This window comes from Tribolium madens, unplaced genomic scaffold (genome assembly GCF_015345945.1).
Source record: "Tribolium madens isolate multiple individuals breed KSU strain unplaced genomic scaffold, Tmad_KSU_1.1 Scaffold_3;HRSCAF=73;Tcas5.2_LG2, whole genome shotgun sequence".
Taxonomy (NCBI): Eukaryota; Metazoa; Arthropoda; class Insecta; order Coleoptera; family Tenebrionidae; genus Tribolium; species Tribolium madens.
Window position 1 is genome coordinate 15161304 of NW_025401006.1, and position 8032 is coordinate 15169335.

The window sequence follows — 8032 nt, forward strand, 5'->3', positions numbered from 1 at the left end:
CATCAATTAGTTTTTCCAAAAAAATTAATAGTTTAAGCAAAAAACGTTTGGTTTTATACTTTTTATTCACCTGATATGACAATAATAAGTAGTTGCCTGCAAATGAATTTTAACGAAATTGTTTAAAGTGATGTAATCTGAAAAGTACAGATTTCTTAGAAAGGCTTAATTACTAGGTTATTAAAATGGCTTGTCTGGGGCAAAACCATTTTATTTATCCTCTTCCATTCATCGTGTGCCAGAAATACTAAGTTTAGTGTACTGGAGGAAAAAAAAATATCCCAAATTTGATTTTTTATTGATAAAATTGCATATTTGGCATATATTGGAGCATATTTCTTAATATTTTGTGCACATTTTTGTGAAAATACGTACGCATATAACCCGACCCTTACTTATTATAATTGCAGTATTTTACTAAAGATTGATATTTAATTGAGGCAGACTATAATTAATGAAATTTGTCAAAATGAGGAAGCTCTGTGACCAATTAAATTAAATGGTAATCTGCCAATACGGTTTTAATAAAATCAGAAAATGAAATTTGTAGCGAAATAAATGAGAAAATTTACTGTTTGATTGATCAATAAAATTTCATTAGGTTTTTCGGAAGCAGTTTTATTTCAGGAAGTAAAAGGGTTATAGAAACATTCTCGCCAAGATCGCTTCATCCAAGTTTGTAATTGGATTTATATGACTGGAAACTTAGATTAGCTATTTAGCAGTCAAATTGAATAAATGTGTATTTTGTGTAATTGGAAAGACTGTTTGTGTGGCCTTGAAGGTAAATTAAGTATCCATTGTATTAGCTGAACTAAAAAATTATGTAGGTATTTTTTTGGCATTGCAATTTCTAAATAGCCCATGGCGATTGGCGCTACCAATGCATTTCCTCTCATAAATCGTAAACGAATTGAAAAAAATCGCAACGTTGATTATGTTCTTGTTACTAAGATTACCGTCACTAAAGGCAAACAATTTGATTATGATTTACAGAGTGTTGAAAAAGAAGATAGAAGCTTGATATATACAACACCCTAAGACATGTTCAATTATGGTTTTAAGCAAATTTGCATTACGAAAATTCATACAATGTGTGTTAACGTTTGCTTTGTTCCACAAGTTTGCTATACTAAACAGGTAATAAAAAATGTGTTTGAAAAGCTCGTTATGACAGAGGTGTATTTGCATTTTATAGTTTCTGGTAAAATACGAGGTAATAAATAGGTTAGTGCCTCATGTTTTACACTCTCATCAAAATTATTAATATCATAGTGACACGACGTGGCGCCATCATTTATTCATCCCGTCTTTGCAAATGGTAAACTTTCTATTAAATATCCTGTAAAAAATTGAAGCGGTTTTGTGTAATTTCTCACAGCAGATGGAAGTCAGGAGTTTGCCTTTGATTAAATTGGATCAGGTTATCTACAAGTGGCAGGACAAAGGTCTTAAATTAAATTGCCTCTCATATATCTTGACCAATATTTGATTTTGTTTGAGCAAAAAACTTTACAAGAATAAGATGCCTGGTTTAGAGCAAAATGTAGATAATTGGATGCTTTGTCTCTATCACAAGCCGCATCTTTGCAAAGGACAACTTATCCCAAACATTAATCTCACTACCTGGACTCGCATGCAAATATGTAGATAACATAAAATAAAAAGATTCACATCAGTTGCCAGTTTTGCGAACAACATTTACCAATTGCTACAATTGAATTCAACAGAAACCCAATTTACATAAAGAGACGGCAATTGAGGGCTATAAATAGGGCTGTTTGCTTCGTTTTACAGTTAAAGATGTACTCCTTTAGTCTAATTCCGCTTGTGCTTTGCATCGCCATACAAGGTGGGTTACAATTACAATTCCAATTAATAATTTCAAATTTATTCAGTTGGTGGTGTAAAATATTGCTATGAAAAACATTGTGTTAACTGTGATACGAAAATCGACATCAAGCAATGTCCAGATATACATTCTCTTTGTGCTTCCAACTTTTTTACAGATTCGAGTAAATATAATCCATTTGATTGAAATTGGCATAACAGTAGGCCATGATTGTGTAAATCGTGCTTTAAATGTGAAAAAGGCTTTACATATTTTCCTCCACCACTCTCGTTTCGTGCAGCCAGGTTCACACTCGAAAAATTATTGGAATGTTATTAAAATAAAGCGTCATATTTTACAAAACATGGAAAAATGAGCATTTTCAATTGCAAATCACTATTGTAGATAGTTTTTTGACGTTTTTAATGTAATTCTCTCATGAATAACAATTTAAATGAATTATATTGTTGCAAATGTGCGATTCAAGGTCTAATGTATTTCACGTATGCATTATTAGCTTTATTTTTTTCAAGTGTCATCCTGTTTATCGATTTTTTTCATTTTTGTAGAAAACGTAGCTTATTAAAAGGGCATTTGACTGTAAAAAAATGGTTGGGTTACAATGGCTTTTTAGGGCTGTAATGAATTTTTTCCGTTTTCTCAAAATTCGTTAATAATACAAACTTTATTTTTTTCAAGTGTCATCCCGTTTATCGATTTTTTTATTTTTTTCATTTTTGTGAAAATAAAGCTTATTAAAAGGGGCTTTGGCTTTAAAAAAATGGTGAGGTTACAATGGCTTTTTAGGGCTGTAATGAATTTTTTCCGATTTCTCAAAATTCGTTAATAATACAAACTCTATCTTTTTCAAGTGTCATCCCGTTTATCGATTTTTTTCATTTTTGCAAAAAATGAAGCTTATTAAAAGGGCATTTGACTGTAAAAAATGGTAGGGTTACAATGGCTTTTTAGGGCTGTAATGAATTTTTTTCGTTTTCTCAAAATTCGTTACTAATACAAATTTTATTTCTTTCACTTTTCCATGTTTTGTAAAATATTATGCTTTATTTTAATAATATTCCAATAATTTTTCGAGTGTGAACCTGGCTGTACGAGCAGGCATTTTTCAATAAACCATGTAGGTAAAAGTAATCAAAGAAAAACAAAAACCCTATCAGCTGTCATGCGCAGGGCTACAAACTTAAATACGAAATTCCATAGCCACCTATTATGCCAATTTCAATGAACTCTACTATACAATTTTTCAGTTTTAGATAATACAAAATACTTTTCAGTTGGGAATACTGAACGAGTTAAAACATGCGTCACTCCTGACAGTTTAACTTTTTGGTTACATCGTTGTAACTATTTCAATAAACAAGGAGGGTCTTGTTATTTGTGTAACGAAGAATTGTGTAATTTTCAAGACTAGAGTACACATTTACATAGACAATGGACATGAACAGTTAAAATTACTGAGAATTAGAACAAGAAATTGTGACCTTTATTATTAATAAAAATTGTGTGTAAAATAATGTTTTATTTCGTGTATTTGTCGAAATCAGGATTTGTTCCAGATCAGTGTAACGTTTTTAAATTAAGAATCTTGTTGCATAATTATGGTTAAGTAGGGCATGTCACAAAATTACATAAATTATAATTACCAAGTATGCTTAATACAGAACGGAAGTATTTACAGTTGTCTTCAATTAGTTGCAAATCCGTCCAGACTGACGAAATCGTTGCGGGAATTTGTCTTTGATCGCATCAACATCCCGTTATCCCAATATAATAATACTAATGTTGAGAAATCACTAACTGTAACTCTTGAAGCGCCATATGCCACCTCGATGTTATCATAATAATCAGCCAAATTACGTAACATGAAACGTTGCATAGTTATTATCATCATTAAATGCAATCTCCCTTTCGATCAATTCTTTGGCAGCCTAAACCGATGTGAAACACAAGGTCAACGATGTTGGACTGACTCTCACGAACAAACATTTACCATTCAATAAATAACAATCAATGACAGATGAACATTATTATTTGAGATTTGACGGCACGATCAGCGAAAATGCGGTACTCGACGGGATTTATGGTAAGAAATTAGGAATTCGGACGTGCGAATCATTTGGGAGGTTTCCAGTGCTTCCGACGCGCTTAAATATACGTCAATGGAGAAAATGAAGGAAGTATTTGTAATAGCAGTGCAGTCAGTAGGGGCCAAAAAAGGCCTTTGTTCTACAAAAGGTGGGATAACTCCGCAGCGGTTGATTCTACGACAAAAGTATTTAGATAAAAGTTAAAGAAGACAAAATTCTTCACATTTTTTGAATAAACATGTTTTTTGTAAGTCTAATGTGTAACGAGTTATAGCGACGGAAAGATGAAAATTTGTTTTCCCAGAAAAATAGCAAACCTCCCCATTTTCGACGGTGAATTTCGTAAGAACAAATTACACTTGTTTTTAATGTTTTTATACCGTATTTCAAATTAGACTGATTTTTCTTTTTATATATAGGGTTATTCATAAATATGAAGCAATATTTGAACCTCAAAAATGACCTATAAAACGATGTTAATTTAATAATAACTCGTGTCCTATCTCTATTCATAAAAATTTTACAGCCCTCGAAACGTGGGTATGGAATTTTTTATTTTTTTTTTGTAATAAGTTCAGAACCATTTGACCAAAATACAGAGTGGTCCAGAAGTCTGGAAACGCTTAATATTTTCCGGCGAAACTATCAATTTTTTGGCAAAAAAAAATATAGGTGTACAGGGTGCTGCATTTTGGATGTCCGAGTAGGGAATCTCCGAAACTAAGAGGTTTAGCCAAAAACGAGTGATACATTCTGGGGCTTATTTTTTGAGAAAATAATATTGGTTAAAACCGCATCCCCGCTATCGTCTTTTGTTTTCGACTTATAGACAAAAATTGACATTTTAGCGAAATCTAAAAAAATTTATTTATTTATTTATTTATTTATTTATTTATAAACATACTCACAATTTTTTTTAATGGAAATCTACCACATTTTTTTAGACAACGAGCTTGTTACAAGAATTGCTGCTGTGCAAATTGTTTTTTGTAAACTAATAAAAAATGTTTGACTTACAAGTATTAAAGATTTTTTTAATAAACTAATCGGTTTTTTTTAAATAAATTGATGAATGTTTAAAGGTTGTAAAGAAGCGATGCCAATATATTTTTTATTTTAATTAATTGTTTAAACGTACCACCCCTTGGCCGGTGGAAGAAAGTTTTGACAACAGATAAAGTTTATAATTTTTTTAAGATAAATTGTAACATTTTTAATAAATATTTTTGTACATTTATAAAATGCATGAACATATCTTTGTGAAACAATAAATAAAAAAACATGTTATTTAAGAAAAAAATATGAATCGTATGGTAATCTCAAAAGTTTAAACAATTTTTCTCTTTAACATATTTTGTAATCGGATCTTTTTTCTTAAACTGTCTAATTTTTAACTTGATTTTAACTTAACTTGATTTGCAATATTTCCTAAAATATGCACGAAGTTGCCGAAATATGCATTTTTTAATTGGCCTATTTTAATCAAAAAACATCAGATATGCATAGAAAACTTATAATTTTGTTGATATACCTCTCAATAACAAATATGCATTTTGCATATAATCCGAGTCTTATTTATGAATAATCCTATATGTAACAAGAAAAATCAGTGTAATTTAAAATAGATATCGCTGTATAATTATTGTGGTGCGGAAAAAACATTAAAAACAAGTGTAATTTGTTCTTACAAAATTCACCGTCGAAAATGGGGAGTTTTACTATTTTTTGGGAAAAATGTTCATATTTCCGCCGCTGTAACTCGTTACACATTAGACTTACAAAAAAAAATGTTGATACAAAAAATGTGAAAAATTTTGTCTTCTTTAACTTTTATCTGAACACTTTTGCCGTAGAATCAACCGCTGCGGAGTTATTTTGGAAAAACCTATTTTTTGTACCTTTCATCCAAGACGGATGACAAAAATTTTTTGTCAAGGCCTAGACCTTAACAACATATTAAAAAATTACTACTACCCCACCTTTTGTATGGCAAAACTGACTGGACTATCGGTAAAAGTTTAATTAAAGCTGTTGTGCGTAAAAAGAGAGGGTAAAAATGTGTCAGATTAATGGCTTTACTAAAGTGTAAAATTAAGCGCATTGTTCGGTGTTCTTTGTGTCTGCGATCGCAAAATCTATCATTAAACGCACACGTAAAAAAATGCTTGCAAAACAATAACAACAGAGTTCATGTATTGGTTGTTTTGCGCTCTAGTTGCTTTATCATCCCAATTAATTATAGCTCGCAGATGCGTTTATCTGTTCTCAAGTTTTGTTTGAATAAAATATTACAAACCAGGTTAATAATGCAGAGAAAACTGCCAATTATGCGAGATAAACTAGCGCAAAAGTCTATTTTCGTAACCTGTTGCTTGCGGTCGAAAAAAGAACTATTTTAATGTGCTGGTATTAATTTTCGTAAATTTATCAAACATCTTCGAAAAATGCACAAAGATTACAGTTGTTGCGGTTTCTCGGCCTTGCAATTACATCAAAGATTTCTATGATGAAAAGATCGTATTGTGAACTGGAACGGTACATGAATTCCTTTTGCAAATTAACAAAACAAACACGTGTGGAAAAACCAAATAAGATGGAAAAAATCAATTTTCCTCTTCGAGAAATGAAATGGTGTTAATTCTTGAGATAAAACCCACACTCTCGGATGTTTACACGTTTTTCTCTTATTTTTAATTTACCTAGCGGTACTCTAATAAGTTTCATGTATTTTGTTTGTTCTAACGTTTAATCAAAAAATGCCGGCAATTATTCAAATTGTATAGATTGAAACGATTCACACGCAAATAAAACTATGGCCATTCTAACCCATTATGCTAAATTATCAACAGTTATTCCAATCGTTGCAGACAGTTAGATCATTTTGATATGTCGAAAATTGATGTTCTTGCAGCGCCAACGCATATTAAGAGCTTTACACGTAATTAAAAATAACTTATTAGAAATCTAGATCTGGATTACTTCACGGAACACGAGAGCAAAATTCTTGTAATTAAAAAAAAACATAAATCTACATAATTCCTACTTGTGACTGTAGCGTGTAAAGATATCATTATTTCTACCACTGAATGCCCGTTTAATTGCCTTTAGCTAAAAATTAATTACTACTATGATAAGCAATAATAGTCCGGTCAAATTAGTCATAAAAATAGTGGTCAAATAACGAAAATTCCGACAGAGCTAAATTTTGGGGAGACCTTGGGTACACCATTAGAAATAAAGTGTCAAAAGTCCCCATCGATCCCATGTGTGCTAAAAAAGTTATTTGGGGTCAAAGGTCAAAATTTGACGTTTTTTAGATTTTTTTCGAAAACGGCAAGTTTTATCAAAAAAGTAGCCCAGACAAAAATTATCTACAAAATAGTCTTTATACTTTTTTTCTAAGAATCACCATTCCTGAGATATCGCGATTCTAAAAGTTGAAGGAGTAACGTTCTACATCATATGCACATACAGAGTGCGCCACAACTCGCGCCCCAAAGACAAATGCCATGTAGGGTAAGGTACCAGGAACATAGAAATAATTAAAAAAAATTCTATATAAAAATTATGAGAGTTTAAATTTTGCACTTTGACTCTATTTATTTCTGTTGGAAAAATAATTTTCCAAGTTTTTTTGCTACAGGCTAATACAAGCGGAAACAAGGAAACTGTATCCTAACTTGTAACTCTGTTTAATGTTATTTGTGGCTTTTATTGACAAAATTTCTGTTCCTTTACTAAATAATTATAAAAAAAACATATACAAGGTCATCAGTATTATTAAATATACATAAAAAAATGTCAAATGTCAAAAATTTTTGACAGATAGAATTTTTTAAACATTTTTTCAGTACTCAGGAGACTATCCAATTACTCCCTTTCAAGAAAGTGCGCGATTTTTTAAACATCCTGTATGTATTACCAAATAATTGCTTTTTAATTCTAATGGAATCGCGATATTTATAAGTTTAATGAAGTAGAAGAAAAATTTCAAGTAAGATGAGATACCAGGAACATAAAAAAGTGTTTAAAAAATTCTATCTGTGAAAAAATTTTGACATTTGTTTTTTGACATTTAAAATTTTTTTATGTC

General features: G+C 30.8%; 1 long non-coding RNA gene across 1 annotated transcript; it reads left to right on the top strand.

Moving 5' to 3' along the window:
* The first annotated feature begins 1803 nt into the window (after positions 1 to 1803).
* On the top strand, positions 1804 to 3519 carry LOC123007866. Its single transcript, XR_006412892.1, has 3 exons — positions 1804 to 1852; positions 1899 to 2015; positions 3127 to 3519. It is a non-coding gene; the product is annotated as an uncharacterized LOC123007866 (long non-coding RNA).
* Positions 3520 to 8032: the final 4513 nt, after the last annotated feature.